A 17,936-nucleotide genomic window follows, 5' to 3' on the forward strand; every position below is an offset into this window, starting at 1 on the left:
ATATGGTATCTAATAAACTTAGCATGGATAAATGCAGTCAGTCTGATGTGCAATTGTATGTGGAGATGGGGGTACCTCACTTCCAGCTATATATACCTCCTATTGATTGCTGAATGATCTATTAAAATACAAAAAAAATGTTTTGGAATAAATGACACTGAAAATAACTGTATTAACTATCATAGCCATTAGAAAATCAAACAAGTATCAGGGATAAATAACAGGGCTACACAAATGTTTTGGGCTATCCACTCTGACCCCAAGGTCTCACACCACCAGCTTGGACCACATGAGTTTTCATGTGAAATTAAGATGTTTTGCCCATCATGTCTCACTTTACACTTGTTTACACTGAATTGCATTTGCCATTTGGAGGGGTTCTTTTGAAGCACTTCACAATTCTTCACTGCTCACCCCTAACCCTCCGATCATTTATAAATAAAACACATTTCCCAATACTGATTCTTGAAAGACTTTACTTTCAACACCCCTCCTATCAGGAGAATTGTTCATTTTTTCCTGCTCTCTATTCCCTATTACTTAAGAAGTTCCTGATCCACAAGAGGACCTCATCTCTTCTTCCATGATGGCTAAGCTTATTCCGGAGTCTTTTGTAATGTTCTCAGATGTATAGATAACCTTGAACAAATGGAGTGATCCCTGTTACATATTCTTTCAGATAATGTTCACCTCATTTTTTATGTTAGGATTCCTCTCTCACAGGAATCCAATCTCCCCCTTCATAAAAACCTTGACACCAGTTCACTTTGATCTCATTCCCAAAGAGATTTGTTCAGCCTGATACTCAGTGTGAAGACTTCCTATTCTCAGCACTTGTCTGGTGAACCTTAGCCTCTACCGCAAACAGGCTTTCACCTTCTACTCAAAAGCAATCCGTCACTTCCAAATGGAACAAACTAGGAAGACAAATAAGTTCAGCACAGCTCAACTCTATTCACACTGTGAATATCTCACAGTATATGATTATGACATTTTACATACTGTGAATAGGAAGCTTATATTAAATAGAAGAGGGTTACTTACGAATTTTCATAAAATACACTGTATGGTGTAATTTTAATAATGCGAGACGATAACAGAAAATGCTTGTAATTGATTTCAGCCCATTTTCTTGACTTGGGAAAACCAAACCAAACCAAAACAAATATTAACTCAGTCCCAATTCTTCTGGTGACCTCTTGTTAACATAATGACCAGATTGATAACATTAAGATTTTAGAGCCCTGTGCAGATGTCCATTAAATGTTCCAATACAGATCTGGAAGAGAGATCTAAATTCCTCCGCACATTCAAGATTCAATTTGAAGAAGACCTAGAGGCATACGTTGATGTGGAAAAGGGTCCATGAAATACGCAGGCTATAGAGACATGCACATTGGGCATCATCCCAACCCCCCTCCACACACTCATATATAATGTCCCTATATGGGCTTCAGTCCTATCTATATGAGGTGGAATCATATTTCTTGGATGTGAGGAAATTACAAAAACAGGGAATAAAGAACTAACGTGAGCAGAAAATTAGTGAATTTTCAAGCCTTCTGTTACAATGTTTTAAATTAGATTTGCTTTAATTATTGAGAATCTATGGCTGCCCTGGGCACTCTTGGAAGGAAGAGTGGGATATAAATTGAATAAATAATAATAAACAATAATTAAGATAACTCTGTTGGGGGGGAGTGTTTGTCAAGTAGATAGTATGTGGGGGGGGATTCACATATAGATTCCATTAGCAATCCTGCAAATGCTTTTCTGAAATAATAAGGAAAAGGGCCGAGCACTTCTAACACAGAAGAAAAATGTAAATGAGTCTGGCATACTTGCTTGGAAAAAAAAAATCACTGTCATCTAATTTAAAGGTTTCTTTTTTGTTTGAAAATTTAGCATCATTAAAATGTAATTAAACTCTAATACAATTAAAACAGTATTAAAAAATCAACATGGCACGCTGGACTTCTGCTTGAAAATACAAGTCCGAGACATATACAGTTAATTATTAGAAGAACGAGACCTCTCCTCCTTTAGCAGAATGGTTTTCTAGAGTTTAGGATGAAGCTAAAATGACAAACTAACATGATAGTGCTTCTGGAAGCTTGTTCACTCCAATATGTATCAGTTGAGCCATAGCGCTTTTTGGTAAAGTATTGGAGTGAAAGGTCATAATTAGCAGCAGACAGAAATGAGGTACCCGGGTTTGCTGCACTTGTTTGCAGTGTGGTTTGAGAGACTCACAGCTCGCCTGTTTTTCAACACCTGTCTAAAACAGAGCTCCGTTCCTGAGACAGCATGTGAGTCTGTTCCCCCCACATACAGAGGACAGAGACATCCAGAATGCAATTGCCTGCCTGTTCAGAACAACACACTTTGCTGTTTCTCCCAATCTTCGAGGAACAGAGGAAGGAAAATCAGTCCCATCCACAATCTCCACAGTCTTTGAAAAGGCTGTCTGTCTGCTGGACTTTCTGTTCCCCTTTTCTGCAATGAGGATAATGAGTTGCATAAGGTTTGTAGATCAAAACCAGCACTTTGACTTGGGCCTGGAGCTGAAAATGTAAAGCTGGAAGTGTAAAAAAGGGCGACCAAAATGATCAAGGTGTTGGAGCAACGACTCTGTTGGAGGACAGGTTGCAACCTTGGGAGCTTTTTAGTTTTGGCAATGTGTGGCGGAGAGGCAAGTGAGAGGGGACTTGATAGAGATATATAAAATTATGTGTGGTGTGGAGAAATAGTCCCCCCCTCCCCAGTCTCATAATTGGATGACTCAGTGTCATCAAATGAAGCCAAATATTGGAAAACAGATAAAAGGAAGTACTTTGCGGCACAGTGCAGATGTAGGTTATGTAATTTGCTAGCAAAAGATGTAGTGATGGAAACCAATAGGAATAACTTTAAAAGAGATGAACAGCCATTTTGGCTAGTAGCCATGATTGCCTTAATCCTCCGTGAATTTGAACAAAATTCATGGAGGATTAAGGTAATAATGGTTTAAAACCTTTAATAAATATTTTATAAAAAAATAAAATAAAAAATAAGGTAATAATGGTGTGGTGTTTGCCCTCCTAAGTGTGTGACATCATACTGGGTTCATAAGGAAAGGGTTAAATGACTAACCAATAGGAACCTAAGGGGAGGAGTTAGAGTTAGAGTTGTTAAGAAGTCAGTCTGGGATTAGAGAAGAGAGAGGAAGGTCTGTGGGTTGGGCTAGTTTGATGTTTCTCCATGTGAACCAGGAACTGACCTCTCCAGACGACAAAACGACTTTTCCTTTCTTATCTCTGCACCTACGATCTTCTGGGTGATGCAATTTTGTTAGGCAGTTGAGTGCACATGCATACTCTGTTTCCCTCCCTCCCTCCCTCCCACCTACCCTCCACACAGTCCTGGGGTGCTGGCAACCCACTGTACACCACTCCCTGGGAATCACAAGTAGGGAGAGCACTGTTGCACTCAGGTTCTGCTGTCAAGCTTCCTGTAGACATCTGATTTGTCATCATGAGAAGAGAACACTAGATGGGCCTTTGGTCTGATTCAGCAGGGCTGGTCAGATGTTCTTATGTCTTCATTCAATTTGCTGCATTAAATGTAAAGATAAAGGTACCACTGACCGCTACATCTAGTCGCGGACGACTCTGGGGTTGCGCTCTCATCTTGGTCTATAGGCTAAGGGAGCCAGCGTTTGTCCGCAGACAGCTTCTGAGTCATGTGGCCAGCATGACTAAGCCGCTTCTGCCAAACCAGAGCAGCACACAGAAACACCGTTTACCTTCCCGTCGGAGCGGTACCTATTTATCTACTTGCACTTGACGTGCTTTCGAACTGCTAGGTGGGCAGGAGCTGAGACCAAACAACAGGAGCTCACCCCATCATGGGGATTCGAACCGCGGACCTTACGATCAGCAAGCCCTAGGCTCTGTGGTTTAGACCACAGCGCCACCCATGTCCTGTGCATTAAATGTAGGGATGTGCAAACCCAGTCCCTTTACTTTCATTGATATTTCTACTTTTCGGGACAACATCAGTGCACATTTAGGATGCTTATCTGCAGAAGCAGATATATTATTTCTCTGCTACAGTGGCTCTGAATAATTTGCGTGCCTCCCATATGTATTACTACCTGAAACTTCACATTGTGTTGCCTATTCAAAAGCAGAGATACGAGTGCAGTTCTTACAAATTATTCTTCACATTACACAGGCAATTGGCTTAATTGTACATGATCATCTCGATTTAAAAGCACGGACAAGGAAATAAATTTATGCAGATCTGAATCATTATTGGACATAACTATATCCTGTTTCTCATTCGAAAACAAGGTTTATGAATACAGAACTGAATCATTGCTGAGGTTCACATGTGCAACTGGCTTAACTGTGAAATAGCTTGTAGAATCAAAACTCTGTTTTGCAGATAATATTTAAAATATTTGCGGAATTATTAATTTCATAAATCATCTCAGAAATAAGTCCCACAAGTTCAGCGGAGCTTACTCTCAAACATTAGACATGCATAGATTTGTGTAGTAACTGTATTCTCCTCTGATATTTCTACAGTTGATCTCACAGCAGATCACAAGTTCCATATCATTTCTAACATATCTCTGTTAAGCACTACCCTGCTTTTGCTCTATATTCTTCCTAGTATGTCTCACCAAATGTGCCATCTGAAATTTTATAGTCTGGAGGGAAAAAGGTCAAGCAGCCGACTTTTATTTCCTTTATCTCTCCATCAATATTTGCTCAGCACATTTTTATGAAGGAACATGATGTCGTATTAGCCCGTCATTCTAAGTGCTAAACTAATTATATTACTAATTACTGCAAAGGTCATGTGTGAGATTCAGGGGAACGTACTAAACAGTAAACGAGTTGCTATTATTTGCCAGCACAAAGACTTTTAAATCCTTGCTATAAATAGTGTATTTCCTTTCAATTCCCAAGCAGAGTAAATTATATGCTATCGTTTTTTTAAGCTTCAACAGTACTTGAAATCAATACAAATGATGCAAAAGATACCCATTTCACTACTAGAGACGCTGAAGAAGTTCACTAATATTGGGTTTATAATACAGATTTTCAGAGCTCATAATAACACTTGTTCTTATTGCTCTTTGTCCAAAACTCTTAATCCATTTCTAATTAATAATGAGGTATATTTCCAAATGATATCCCACTTTTGCATCAATTCAGTATGTTGAGTTGCTATATTGGGCCTCACACGGGGCACCAAATGTCGAGTTGCAGCTCGGCATCCAGGGAAAAATCAGTCTCACACCAAGAGGGGTTCCGAAATATCGCTGCTCCTAGGGCTAATATGGCAGCTCCTAGGGCTAATGCAGCACAGCTTTTATTGTGTGAATCAGAAAGATACAAGCCAAGGAAAGATACAAAATACAAGCCAAGCAATTTGTTCTAGCCAGTAGATAAAGACCTTCGTACTAGACCGTGCGAGCGATCAGGCCATGCTACGTTAGCCAATCATATAGGACAGCACGAGCTGTTCACGCGCTGTTCATGCTCCAAGGATGCTTCTAGCTATGAGATCACCCTGCAACAATAAGAACTTTGCTCATGCTCTCATATACAAGCAATCATTTTCCCACATGTCCCCTTTTCTTATTTATATTGTTAGAGGAAAAAAGAGGGACCATTAGTACACTTCATTGCCTAAGCGTCTACACTGTGCAACATAAATTCCTCTTATAACCCCTGTGGTGGGCCGTGGTCGGTACCACCATGCAGTGCATTGGGAAATCAAAGAGGGTATGCATTGAATGCAACAACACACCATAATGAAGCCAACAATACATGCAATTACAATCAATAATATTTTTCTTAACCATAATCCATTAGGCAACCAAGAAGACAACCACTCCCATGGATCAAAACCTTCAGGTGGATTCAAAGGATTATGAGCTATCATTTGTTCCATATAATCAATAGTAGCAGAGATATTGGTCGATTGATCAGTTATATACATACAGCAATGAGAATGAATTAAGGCACAAATTCCACCTTTAGAAGCAAGGATCACATCTAAAGCATAACGATGTTGAAGAACTACATTTCTTATTTCTGACATTTCTTTGTTAATCATTTTTAAAGCCAAGATGGTGGAATTGAACAAATTTTCTGTCCAGTTTGCCAATTTATGCAAATCACGGTAATTCATGGCTGCACCTAAAGAAGGCAGAAGAGACCTAGAGATAGCTGTCCCTGTATATTGAGAAATAGGTGATTGTGCTTCCCTTCTGTTACGCAAACGGACCGCTGGGAGCTTATCTATTTTATACACCAAGGGTACTACTATTCCTAACGTGCAGGTACCAGAAAAGGCAGAGGGGATTTCTTTGTAGGCCCTTGTGCCACATAATAACCATAAATCAGATTGAAGCAAACATGTAGTTCTGCTGCTCTTTCTCATCCAGTCGAACCAAACATAAAAATCTCTACACGCGGCTTGTTGTTCATAAGTCATGTAGGTTGTGACATTATTAATTAAAACCTTTGGCCTACCACTCATGGTTGTAACATTAAGAAAACAAGAAGATCCGTTAATGTACTCATATGTCCAATTACAATATGGATAATGACCTAAAATTTTTTTGCTATTATGATTAAAACGAAAACAATAAGGAGCGAATTCTGCGAGCGATAGAAATACAGGAGGCAAACTTATGCGATTGTCCTTCATATTATTGCTAATCTTATATGAAGCATTTACTGGAATGCTAGAATACCATCACCAAAAAAAGCTGAAAGCTTCGAGAAGCTTTTTAAAATCATTTTTCTCAGCAGCTAAAGGGCAGTAGCCAAGCATATTTCGCTTGCTGTAACTAAAAAAAGATTGCAACAAGGTCGAGAACAGAGCCCATTGACTTTGCAGGCCTTGTTAAAGAACCATATTGCAACATGCTCTCTGTCCGGGAACCATGCCAAAGCACAAAAATGAAACAACTGGAACACACTGAAACCTCACCCCCTCCCTTGCCAAGAGTCCACAATAGTTCCAAGACAGCCCTCTGTACATGCTCAGGGGAACACATCATAAGGCAGGACTCCTGAGGGAGGAGAAAAAAGGAAGAGATCTGGGGGGTAAAATCCAAGCGATGCCGGTCCAGCGAGGGCATCCTTCAAAGCCAGGCTCACTTCCCAAACAAGAGGCAGCAAAACTGTAATGATGTTTGGTGGTTGAAGTGGCTTCCCAGGGAAAAGGGGGGCCAATGCAGTAGGGATGAAGATGGCCTTTCAACGTGCCAGGAAACACTGGAACAGCTGTGGAAGGTCCTCTTCCATTGCAGAGGTGATTGTGATCTTGTCTGCTGGATCCTTATGTCCTTTAAGGGCAGAAAATAGTGGAGACAAAGTGGAGGTGGGCAGGTCCAAATAACTCTTTATCCAATTCAGCTGTCCAAGGATTTGTTGTAAATCCACCAATCTAAGATAACCAGGAAACTGTAGTTGAGGCGTAACTGGAATGGCTGCAGATGCTGTCAGCTTGTGTCCCAGGTACGTAATAGGTAAGGTCCGCTGGATTTTTTCTTTAGCCACTGTCAATCCAACAGGTTGTAGCCTTTGCAGGATTTTGGGACACGGCGGAGGACAAGGCCGTGGCTAGCAGACCGTGGCTAGCAGTGCCCACTGACTGGCAGGCTTTAAGCATATCAGCAATGGCTATATTTGATGTTGCCATTAGAAGGCGCAGTGCTTGCTTACAGTTCTCATTTGCAAGCTGGCGTACAGTCAGTTCTTGTGCTGCCAGGTCCTGAACTTGCCGCTTGAAGGTATTATACAAGCGATCAACAAATTGTCCATAGGGCTTTGCAGGGTCCTGTCTGATGCTTCCCAATAGGCCATCGCGCTCATTCTTGTCATCAGGGACAGAGGCCAAAGCCTCTTGAGCGGCAGCAGTGGTGGCTGCCCAATACATAGGATCAAGGGCCAACTGTTGGGCAATGGTAAGAAAATTGCCTCCTCCCGTCAGCCCATCGAGAACATCGGTTTTGGTCAGCATGACGGGGGCTGGGGGTGGGGCGGCACCAGCAGCGGCAGCAGCCAAAGCAGCCTGATGATTAGCCAATGCAACATTATTAAGATTATTCCGAATCCCATCAACACGACGTTGGCAGGCCCAGTGCCAAGCTTGTATAAACAAAATCATTTGATGAGGCTGCATTACAGTGCGGGCCAACAGCTTAACATCCTCTGGTATCAAATTTTGTTGAAAAATAGTGCCAAACAAGCCCAGGGTGTAAGGAGATTGTAAACCATTGTCCTTGACAGAGGAATGCAGTTCCTTTATGAATCTCAAATCAAACTGTTCGTGCCGGGCTGGGCCTCCCCCTGGCGCGGCAGGAGCAATCACAGGGAAGAGATTAGGAGTTGCACAGTCAAAACCCAACAATGGGGCAGCAGCACGGAGAGATTCTTGGAGAGGAGTAGTAACAGCGGTGCCAGGGGCCTTGGGCGCAGGAGTTGGAAGAGTGGGGGGTGCTGAATGCGAAGATTCTTGGAGAGGAGTAGTAACGGGAGGTGCAGGAAGTGAAGAATGCGGAGAATGCAGGGGAGGGACGACAGAAGGAGCCGAAGGGAAAATGTCCGGCGGTTTAGGAGGTAGGTTTGAGGCAGGCAAAACAGGTACCTGGAGGGCGGGCGAAGAAGCTGCCGCAGCAGCCAGAAGAATGTTTGAAGGAGTTAAGCACGACATAGCTTTGTATACGTTACTCCAGGCATGCAAAACCTTGACATCAATTTGTGGATGATTTTGAAAGAAGTGTCCAATTTTTTTCCAATCATCTAACTGCCAATTTCCGTCCTGGGGGAACCACGGGCAGTGAGTATCCAGGGCTTTTATAAGGGACTTAAGGTCAGCTTTCCGAACAGCAAGGTTGTTACTGGCCAAAAGGAATTTAAGGTCTTTATAAAAATTTTTCTGTGGTGCAGAGAGAGATTTTCCCATGATTGCAAAGTTGCAAAAAGAGCAGGGAGCACTTACCGAGGGATCCGTAGGAGGATGAGGAAGGCGCCTTTTTGCCCTGTCCGGGCGGAGATAAGTGCTGATAAGTCCGTAACGTAGTCCAGAATCACATTCACACGGGAGCTCTCACCAGGGATCCACTACGTGGATGAACGACGCGTCTGCAGCCCTTGCGGGGCGAGGTGAGAGCTGAACGTTGTAAAACAGCATGAAGTCCGAAAGAAATCACACGGGAGCACTCACCAGGGATCCACTACGTGGATGAACGACGTGTTGGTGAGTGCTGAATAATGAAAAACAGGCAGTCACACGGGAGCACTCACCAGGGATCCACTGCGTGGATGAACGACGTGTTGGTGAGTGCTGAATAATGAAAAACAACGTGAAGTCCGAAGGCAGTCACACGGGGCACCAAGTGTCGAGTTGCTATATTGGGCCTCACACGGGGCACCAAATGTTGAGTTGCTATATTGGGCCTCACACGGGGCACCAAATGTCGAGTTGCAGCTCGGCATCCAGGGAAAAATCAGTCTCACACCAAGAGGGGTTCCGAAATATCGCTGCTCCTAGGGCTAATATGGCAGCTCCTAGGGCTAATGCAGCACAGCTTTTATTGTGTGAATCAGAAAGATACAAGCCAAGGAAAGATACAAAATACAAGCCAAGCAATTTGTTCTAGCCAGTAGATAAAGACCTTCGTACTAGACCGTGCGAGCGATCAGGCCATGCTACGTTAGCCAATCATATAGGACAGCACGAGCTGTTCACGCGCTGTTCATGCTCCAAGGATGCTTCTAGCTATGAGATCACCCTGCAACAATAAGAACTTTGCTCATGCTCTCATATACAAGCAATCATTTTCCCACATCAGTAAGCATCCATTCATCCAGGTCAGTGGGGTCACTAGATGCCGCTTCCGCCTGCCTAGATATTGATAGCTTTAACCCTTGCTTGATCTTAATGAGACACTGTCCTGTCTCCCTAACAACTGCATTTTTGCCTAGCCTTAGTATTCCCATTGCCTGGTTGGGGAACGGAGCTTCCCGTTTCCACTATTCCTATTTGGAAGCCCTATGTCACTTACAGCATCAGGATTCATTCCATTTGATGGGAAAGTTTGGGGAATGAAGGATGCAGCCCATGGGTAACACTGGCATGCCTCCCCACAAGTGCCAATGCTGTCAAATCAGCTGACATCCCCTCCATTTCCATATTGCAGGAGCCATGGCATCTGGAATCATAATGCACAACACACAAGGGTACCTTTCGGTTGCTTAGGATCTACAATTCCAAAGTGGCATTGCCCAAATGTTCCAGAATGTTACTAGCTAAATTAGAACTAATAAAAACAAGCCAGCAACTCTCATTATTTTTAACCCAGATGTAATTCTCAACAAGAGGTGGCACATTGGCCAATGTTAGAAGAACTTCAAGGCGGCATCTGTCTATTGAAGGCACATCCAACTCCCAAGAGACTGAGATCTACTGCCAGTGTAAAAAAAACTGGCAGTGATCTACCCATTGACATTAGAAGGAGGGGGAACATGCATGGGGTGGGTGGGTGGAAGGGGAGGACAGGCCAGAGTTGTTGAGCTTTTTGATGGAAGGAATGACAATCATCGTATCAACAATCGACAACAACATCCGCAAAATGCGCAAACACATTATGCCACGGGGGTTGGGGGTCGGAAACATTCATTCGACTGTTATTTTAATCCCACGATCAATAAGGGTCCCATGAGCGATAGCGATCTACCATGAGCACCCAGGGAACTACCTGTCGATCGCAGTCGACCGGTTGAACATGTCTGGTCTATTGCATCTTCTTATAAGCAAAGGAACCACCAGGGTTAACAATGAACAAGTCCATTGTGTTTACTACAGATGACTCAAGAAGACTTTTTACCAGTTTCCTTAGATTTCAAGCACTTTGATTATTACTTTTACTATAATATATTTCACAGTGGAACAGTCTGCCTCAGGAGATGGTGGACTAGCCTTCCTTGGAAGTTTTTATGCAGTGGTTGGACGGACCTCTGTCAGGGATGCTTTAGTTGAGATTCTTGCATTGCAAGGGGTTGGACTAGATAATGCACAGGGTCCTTTCCAACTCTACAATTCCATGAGTCTAAGTAACTAGTATACAGGCCTTATTATAATTATTATTAGTTTATTTATATCCTGCCTTTCCCCCTGACCAGTGGCAGACTTCGGGTTTTCAAATTTTAGTGGCACCTTGTGCAATGCTAAAATTGCCTCCACCTCTCGCATCCCATTCTACAAAATTGTTGTGGTGCCCCCTGCAGCACAGCACCCAGTGCGGCCAAACTGGTCAAGCTACCCTAAAACCACCTCTGCCCTGACAAGGACTCAAGACAGCTTACAAATAAAGTAAGAAAAGCTAGAAACAGTCCTTTAAAAAGCATTAAACGTTAATAGGACATGCCCTCTCTCTCTCTCTTTCTATATATATATATATATATATATATATATATATATATGCAGATAATTACAATGAAAACAATGAAAAACAGCATTAGCTCCACCAGCTTAAGCCCTGCCATATGTGTGTGTTTGTGGCAATTATTGCAGCTCTCTTGTTCTTTGCCAGCTATTGCATTATTCCTACCTTAAGGCCACCACATGAGAAGGTACTTGAAGAGCTTCTGAATTATATGTATAAAAAAGTCAAGTGTATTTGTCCTTTGTGGCTGCAATTCAATAAAGCTATAAGCCCACATGGGAAATAATTGTCGAAACAGCCAGGGGTTTCTTTGGAGCTTCCGCTGCAGCTGGAAAGGCAAGGCAGGTTTTACTTAAAATTTAATCTAAAGAATTGGTTGGTTTGCCAGTGTATGTTTGGTTATTAAGAATTTTCCTCAGTTATTTTCACTGCAGTCTCAAGGATGTTTGAAAACTGCCAACGGCCTGTGGGCAGCAGTTTTAAGCATTGTTTGACTGGGGCGAAAAAGTTAAATGTTTTGAGGACTAGTATTCTAACAACCAGGTAAAGGTAAAGGGACCTCTGACAGTTAAGTCCAGTCGTGAATGACTCTGGGGTTGCAGTGCTCATCTCGCTTTACAGGCCGAGGGAGCTGGCGTTTGTCTGCTTCGCAGACAGTTTTTCCGGGTCATGTGGCCAGCCTCTTCTGGCGCAATGGAACACCAACACCAGAGCAGAGCACGGAAACATCATTTACCTTCCTGCCTCAGCGGTACCTATTTATCTACTTGCACTGGTGTGCTTTCAAACTGCTAGGTTGACAGGAGCTAGGTTGGCAGGAGCAATGGGAGCTCACTCACTCGCGGGGATTTGAACCGCCGACCTTTTGATCGGCAAGCCCAAGGCCAGGATTTACCTCCAAAAGTCACGCCTAAACCACACGAAATCATAAACTTCCTAAATGCTACAGCAGGTATCATGAACCTTTTTAGAGTGCGGCACCAGCCACAACAGGTCTGCCATGGGGATGATGGCGTAACACAAAATAGGAGAGAGAGTACAATGGTGAAGTTTTCCCCACAAATGCATTTCTATATGGGAAAAGGTTGAACCTGTTGAATTTCTGCCTGGGGTCCTGAGGCTTGCCATTGCCTGGTGTCCAAGCAACTCACTCAATCACCACTTGACTAAAAATGCTGAAGGGGGCCAGCCAAGCTTGCTCTTTTTGCAGAAATCATTTAGAAGGGTGCCTACACATCTTGCTTCATAACTTTCTTTCTAGGAGGGCTAGAAACATACTCTAAAAAAGAAAGAAAGAATGTCACTGAAGGTGCCATGGTGCCTGCTACTGCCAGGCTGGCAACTCCTCGGCTACAGAATGCACATGGTCTGCTTAATGGAGTCCTGGTGACCTTGGCATCCAGTATTCTGGAACAAAAAAGCCTAGTCAACACAGTCACACATTCATCACTTGACAAGTAGAATATCAAATGTACGCCTGACTGAGCCATTATAGATCTAGCACCACAGATAGCTTTTACAAATCACCTGCTGTCACCTCAAAGGCAATAATTTTCTGTGCAGTTGCTTCAAATGTTCATCTATCAGTTATCAAACACTGAGTAATTTAATTAAGAATAATTATAATACACATGGATGTTTTTTGACCAGATTGACATCGATGCCTGGCATTACTCTTGCTTACAGGACTGCACCCACAGAATCATTCTGATGATCAATGTCAGAAGATTTAGTTCCATTTCTACTAATGCACCATTCACCAATATGCCAGGTCAGCATCGTGCAGAACTGTACTTCATTTTAAAAGTGTGAGCCCTTGGGGAAACCCTATACAGCATTATGTTCATAGACGGTGCCACATACATTTAAATTGCACCAAAACTCTTGCATAAAAGTGGCTTAAGATTCATTTTGATTCGTTCTCCTACACTTACCATTTAGACGAGATCCACAAACATAATTGAGCCATTCCATTTTAACAAGATCCACAACTTACCACAATCTTCCGATTCCCTGCTCAGCCAGGTGGTAGTTGATTGGCCTTTGCCCAGAAGGGTCAAGTGAAATTTGTTGAAGACCTCAAGTCATAGAGATGACAGTCAACATATCCAATTTTTCAAGAAACACATCTCTCAGTTGCAAGGAAATGACAGTATGTATTCTTCTCCCTGGAAACAAAAAAATAAAATTAATTAAAATGCTGTTCTAGAACAGCAGCAGCTGCTGCGTAGTTTAAAAAAAAAGGTTAAGGGGAAGGAAACAGAGAAAGAATATAAAAACTTAGGAGAGTTCACTTCCATATGGAAAGCTGGGAAGAAAGGGGCTACAGCTTGATGGCAGTGCATGCAAATTTTCTGCAGTTCAATATATGGCATCACTAGTTAAAATAAAACCAGGTTGAAGATGATATGAATGATCTCTGTCAGATCCTCAAGAGCCACTGTAAAGTCAAAGTCTAGGTTGCAGGTCTAGTCTGCCTGTTTTTCATTTGAATTAGGAGCAGGTTTCTATAGAACTCTCAAAATTCAGAGATTAAGTAATGCATATGTTAAATTACTCTGACAACAAAAATAGCTCTAGTTTACCTTGCAAATGGAAAATAAGTGCATGCCAATGAACAGCATATTGCCAGATTATAATATAGATCATGATGAACCAGAAATTTTGTAAATATACTGAGCTATCAGTGTTGTGTAGAGGATCTTTCAGAGTTATAAATGACACACGGAGAGAAATATTTAAATTCCTAAACGGAAAAAAAAAGATAGCAACACCCACAATAACTAATAGGCTTCTAAAGTGTAATCCAACACAAGTGTGGCTTCGGGGCTTGTTCTTGCATGTCAAAAGTACTTCAAGCTCCTCTGATAAGGTTTTATGAGCGCAACACTATACAGTAGTCAACACTGCTGCAGATAAAGAGTACATGCCCAGGAACTCCTCACAAGTGCTGTCAAATAATTAGCTCTGTGTCCTTGACATAATTACTCTGATAGGGAGTGCATACATGCATATCTGAGATAGGTGAATTCTTTCTTAACCAAGCAGGATATAATATGCTACATTATTCTGACCTCTAAGAAAATAAAATGGCTACTGACAGGGAGGGAAAGGGAGGGAGGATTTCAGAGCACCTCCAAGAAGTTTCACATATATTCATTTGTCTTCCTTATTCTCTCAGTCCTCCTTGAATGAAAACGCCCCACCAATTTTGCCACTGCTTTCTTAGACCCCAATGACTCAGTCTGCAGTTCATCAGGTAAATAGGAAAGCTTACCCCTGTGTGAGTTTGTGTGCACACACGACCCACTCATACAATGACCTTTGAATCATAGAATCATAGAATCATAGAGTTGGAAGAGACCACAAGGGCCATCGAGTCCAACCCCCTGCCAAGCAGGAAACACCATCAGAGCACTCCTGACATATGGTTGTCAAGCCTCTGCTTAAATACCTCCAAAGTAGGAGACTCCACCACACTCCTTGGCAGCAAATTCCACTGTCAAACAGCTCTTACTGTCAGGAAGTTCTTCCTAATGTTTAGGTGGAATCTTCTTTCTTGTAGTTTGGATCCATAGCTCCGTGTCCGCTTCTCTGGAGCAGCAGAAAACAACCTTTCTCCCTCCTCTATGTGACATCCTTTTATATATTTGAACATGGCTATCATATCACCCCTTAACCTCCTCTTCTCCAGGCTAAACATGCCCAGCTCCCTTAGCCGTTCCTCATAAGGCATCATTTCCAGGCCTTTGACCATTTTGGTTGCCCTCCTCTGGACACGTTCCAGTTTGTCAGTGTCCTTCTTGAATTGTGGTGCCCAGAACTGGACACAGTACTCCAGGTGAGGTCTGACCAGAGCAGAATACAGTGGCACTATTACTTCCTTTGATCTAGATGCTATACTCCTATTGATGCAGCCCAGAATTGCATTGGCCTTGAGTTTGGACACTGATTAAATATACCAAGACAATGTGTCAAAGTAACTGGGTCACCAGCAGAGACTTAGAAATCTGCCTGGATGCAGCCAGTGGAGTTTTTCACTATTTAATTAAACCTCATTACAGTATAAATACATCTGTATGAGTCAAAATTGCTACACATGCTGATTATCACAGGGAGGCCTGAACATTCAAATGCAGGCAGTATCAAGTGAAAGCATCTAGAGGGGCTCAGAAGTTAAGGGAACATCTCCATGGGGTTGGAAGCCGTTGATGAAGCAGAAGGCCACAATAGCCATTTTCACATCTGCAATGGTTTTTCAGCATTTATAGTTGGGTATCCCTAAATTTTGGTGCCCATTTCATTCCTTCAGCATAGTGGCCATGATCCACTAATGTTATGGCCCCAAGGAGTGTGCACAGCATCCTTCAATTATTAGTAATGGCACATAAATATACCCTGCAACCCCCATCTGCAACAACCAGCAATGGGAGTTCCATGCATGCGTGAAACTCTAGATCGCACCAGTGCTTCCAAGGACATCATCAGGCAGCAAATGCATATTATTTTCTGCAGTTGCACAAAATGTCTTGCAAGCCTCAGAAAGAGGGAAGGAGGGAGTAGCCCAGAGCAATATTGCGGGAAACTGACATGCCCAGAGACAGTACCTCTGAAGATTGGGGGAACACGCTCCTTGCTTCCCTGCTGGAAGCCTTCTTCAGGCAACTCCCCAAAGCCACTCTGGCTGTGGCTAGTGGCAGAATACCAATAGACTATGATTATCCAGCCCTGCTTCCTGTTCCCTGTGGCAGCATAGGAGCCAGGGGGCGTGGCGTGTGTCCCAGGGGGAGTGGCACGGGTCCTGGGTGTGTGTGGCAAGCAGAGCATGGCCCGGGGGGAGGGTGCCACCGATCGGGGGTCAGCATTTTGTCACCCCCCTTTGGAATGGCACCTGGTCACCCCCCCCCACTGCCCCCACCTAGGAATGCCCCTGATAGGAACCATGCTGAGTGTATTGAGGGTTATTTTATCCTCTTTGGGGGAGAGCCTACCCTCCAACATATCTCTGATGAAAATATGGATGTCCTATTCCATAATAATAATTTTATTAATTCTATACACAAACCCCGGAAGCGGGTGGCGCTGTGGGTTAAACCACAAAGCCTAGGACTTGCAGATCAAAAGGTCGGCAGTTTGAATCCCTGCGATGGGGTGCTCGGTCCCTGCTCCTGCCAACCTAGCAGTTTGAAAGCACGTAAAAGTGCAAGTAGATAAATAGGTACCGCTCCAGCAGGAAGGTAAACGACATTTTTGTGTGCTGCTCTGGTTTGCCAGAAGCAGCTTAGTCATGCTGGCCATATGACCCGGAAGCTGTACGCCGGCTCCCTCGGCCAGTTAAGCGAGATGAGCACCGCAACCCCAGAGTCGGCCACAACTGGACCTAATGGTCAGGGGTCTCTTTTTCCTTTACCTTTACAACCCCCCCCCCATCTGACAGAGTTCCCCCAGCCACTCTGGGGAGCTTGGAACATATATATAAACACAACAAAGAGTTTTTTTTAAAAGAACCATTCCCTATAGAAGGCTGCCTTTAAATGTCTTCTAAAGATTGTATAGTTATTTATCTCCTTGGTTCAGGGCTTGCTTAACGCCAACATTTCTCTGAGGAAAATAGGGACGTCCTACCATACCCTCCAATAAGGATGTCATAAGGAAAGGTGGGAGATCCTCAGATAAAATCAGAAACTGGGACAGCTTCTGTAAATCTGGGACTGTCCCCGGAAAATAGGGACATTCGGAGGGTCTCCCCTGAAAGAACTGAATACTCCTGGACTGGAAAAGAGAGAATTTGGGGAGTCCATTTTCTCTCAGACCTAAGAGCAGTGGAGGGGAAAAAAGCAGCATTCTGAAAACATTCCTATTTTAGGAGAAAACTTGTATGCTATTCACTCAGTTTTTCATACTAAGATTTTAGTAAGTGGGACATAAAAGAAGCTAAGGAATACTTTGTGTAAAGGGGCCTTCAAAAGCCAAAATAATGCTGCAGCTTGCCTGAGCTCCCTCACATAAAAGAGCTAAATGATTTGCTCTCAGATTTAGCAACCCCAGCAAAAAGAGATATCACTTTAAAATAAAGAATAAGGGATATATATTAGTAGGTGCCTGAAAAGAAATCTCTAACTCATCACACTGTGCTTTCAAGGGAAGCTTTAAAACAAAATGGAGGCACTTCAAAATACCTATTAATTTTGCTTCTAAGAAAGAAACTACTCTCTCATGCCTGTAGGCAATTAGAGTTACGTGGCCTTCCAGGCTGGAAAAAATGACAAACTGGAGAATATCAGACTGAATAAACATTAGGATACCAGACTCATGCAGCCTTTGGGAATCACCCGATAACATTATTTTTGAGACATCTCAAACTGAATGGCATTAAACCTTCGAGGAACCAATTTCCATTTGAAATGAAGAACCAACATTGTCCATAAAGTGAGAGCTTAGCTTATAGTCCTGTTTTTCACAAACATATTCAGCAGTA

At 42.9% G+C, this 17,936-nt stretch overlaps 1 protein-coding gene across 6 annotated transcripts in view; it reads right to left on the reverse strand.

The window, feature by feature from the left end:
• Window positions 1-17,936, reverse strand: part of CDH18 (cadherin 18) — a 686,153-nt gene that overhangs the window by 291,645 nt on the left and 376,572 nt on the right. For all 6 annotated transcript variants that reach the window (XM_081206324.1, XM_081206320.1, XM_081206319.1 and 3 more), the window contains one exon: window positions 13,455-13,626. The gene's annotated coding sequence lies outside the window, so the exon portion shown is untranslated. The remainder of the gene's footprint in view (window positions 1-13,454; window positions 13,627-17,936) is intronic.

This window comes from Podarcis bocagei (genome assembly GCF_964188305.1).
Source record: "Podarcis bocagei genome assembly, chromosome: 8".
Lineage (NCBI taxonomy): Eukaryota > Metazoa > Chordata > Lepidosauria > Squamata > Lacertidae > Podarcis > Podarcis bocagei.